Genomic DNA, 2,432 nt, shown 5'->3' with positions numbered 1-2,432 from the left:
GATAAATTTTACGAAGGCATCATTATCTCAAGCTAGCTTGTGAACAGAGACTAGATTCTTGCTAGCACTAGGAATATGAAGAATATTTTTGCTAGGGGTATGTAAAGTTGTATGCCAATGTTACTAATTTTCATACCTGTTCCATTGGGCGTATGTACTTGATCTCTCCCATTATACTCGTCATGGACTGTCATCTTCTCAAGCTCACTAGTAACATGATCAAACGCTCTATTGTCTACATATCAGTTTGTGTCATAACCATAACCAGTAGTAGCCGCCCCTGCCGTCTTCTCATTTTGTTGATCTTCATCATCATCATATCTATAACAGCAGCGATTTGCTTCCTGTGCTACCTTCTTGTAGATCTGACAAACTGTCTTGTTATTGCATCCACCTTGCTTGGATGTGTTGATGTTGCTAGGGCCAGAGCTGCTGCCATGATATGATCCTCATGACCACCATTGCCATGGCCACGACCACGATTGTTGTTATTGCCACGACCACAACCACCATAGCTGTAGCCACATCCTCTACCAGCCATATTAGCTAATGACTAGAACTGACCCCCTTCTTGAAACATCTCCATTCGTTGATCATAAGTGAGTAACTGAGAATACAAGTCACTCAAGGAGAGAAAGCCAACACGACCAAGCATAGATGACACAAAAGGATTGTAGTCAAAGTTGAGACCATTCAGAATAAAGCGGACCATCTCATCATCATCTATAATCTTTCCAATCGTGTCTAATTCATCTTTGAAAGAACACATCTTGGTGAAGTAATCTGAGAAGGACATCTTACCCTTCTTGGTTGTGGAGAGTAGAACACGCAGATTTGCAATCCGCACCTTGGAGTGCGCCGAGAACATCCTCTCAAGCTCCCCCATGCTTCTGGTGGTGTGGTTGCTGTTGCCACCGGTGCTAATGCATCCTTGGTGAGAGAACTTAGCAGATAGCTCAATACTTACTGATCTTTCGCAATCCAGGAGTCGTACTCAAAGTTGTGGATGATCACCTCCAAAGTCTTGAGCGGTTCAGGGGTAGATCCATCTAGAATCCCCATGAGTTGAGCTTCTCATATAGCAGGAAGGAATTGAGCCTTCCATAGGAGATAGTTGTCTCGAGTTAATTTCTCAAAGACCACCCCTAATAGCGCCAGTGTTGGGGTACATGCTGAAGCCATGAACTTAGTTTGGGAGGTTGTGGATGTTTATGGAAGAGGATGCTCTGATTACCATGTAAGAATATGATGAAACATGGTTGGCTATATTGGCCGGCCACAGTTACGTGTTTATAAAGGGTGAAAAATCACCAAGAGATTTACATGAGTACAATTGTGATCACATAGGACTCGTTTGCTTTATAATAACTTGAGTTACAAGTAGAACCTATCTCTAAGCAATCCGAGTCTATCTCTAGAACCACAACCGACACACAAAGATATCCTATTACAAACATATCTCTAACACTCCGATCCCCCCAAAGTCCCACACGTTCTAGGCCCGACCCCAATTGCAATTCCACACAAACCCTACCCCCACTGCCGCCTCCTTCTTTTAAATTTCCACCATCTCTGCATCCTCCCAAAAAGTCTTATTATCACCTGTGTCCCTGATCCCCAATCCTTCTGCCTGAACCTGATTGCAATTCCACCCAAACCCTACTGCCGCCACCACCACCGAAATTTCTACCGTCCCTGCTTCCACCTGGCAGCTTCCGCCACCTAGTATCCTGCGGTGTCAGATGACCTTCATTCAGTTCACCACTGAGTCAGAGGGCTCCTGCGGTGACCCTGTTGGCAAGATCTAGGGTAGGAACCACGCCGAGGAGGAGGAGACTGAAGAAGTGGTGGCGGCCACTGACTCCGGGAGCTCCCCCGACACCGGTGCCTTCAGGATCGAGGGCAGGTGCCAAGCTCTGGACGAGGCCAATGATGATGGAGCGAGAGCCTCACCGACAAGATGAGCTGCCTCACTGGTGGCCTACCCAAGTATGACGACAGCGATGATGACGAGGAGGGCGGCGATGATGATCTCAAGGAGGACGATGATAGGGTCAAGGGCTATGACACGGAAAAGCAGAGCCGAGCCAAGGATCGCGCCGGCATGCCGTTCGACGCGGAGAGGGCCAAGCGGACATGCCTGCTCCTCCTCTCGCTGCTGCTCCTGGCGGCCATGTCGTTCGAGCTGTGGTGCTCATTCGGCATCCTCTGATCCTCGTTTGGCGCCTCTCGCTCCCGCTATGCTCCTGTGCGCTATCTGGACTAGCTTGCTTGCAATCACTCTGCCTGCACAGACCGTGCGTCTTCGCATCGTGTTGGTTTTTGTGCTAGCCCTATATGTGGATGCGGTGCTGGACCCAAAGATTGGGATGCTCATGGTGCATTTGAACTCACATTTTTCCGTGGGTATGATGGGCTACCCTCTCACCGAG

General features: G+C 48.4%; 1 non-coding gene across 1 annotated transcript; it reads right to left on the bottom strand.

Moving 5' to 3' along the window:
* Positions 1 to 591: 591 nt before the first annotated feature.
* LOC117834905 (small nucleolar RNA Z247) lies at positions 592 to 730 on the bottom strand. Its single transcript, XR_004635859.1, has one exon. It is a non-coding gene; the product is annotated as a small nucleolar RNA Z247 (small nucleolar RNA).
* Between the last annotated feature and the right edge of the window lie 1,702 nt (positions 731 to 2,432).

Source organism: Setaria viridis, chromosome 8, assembly GCF_005286985.2.
Source record: "Setaria viridis chromosome 8, Setaria_viridis_v4.0, whole genome shotgun sequence".
Lineage (NCBI taxonomy): Eukaryota > Viridiplantae > Streptophyta > Magnoliopsida > Poales > Poaceae > Setaria > Setaria viridis.
The sequence above is the reverse complement of the archived record's forward strand: the minus strand, read 5'-3'. Positions and strand labels throughout refer to the sequence as shown.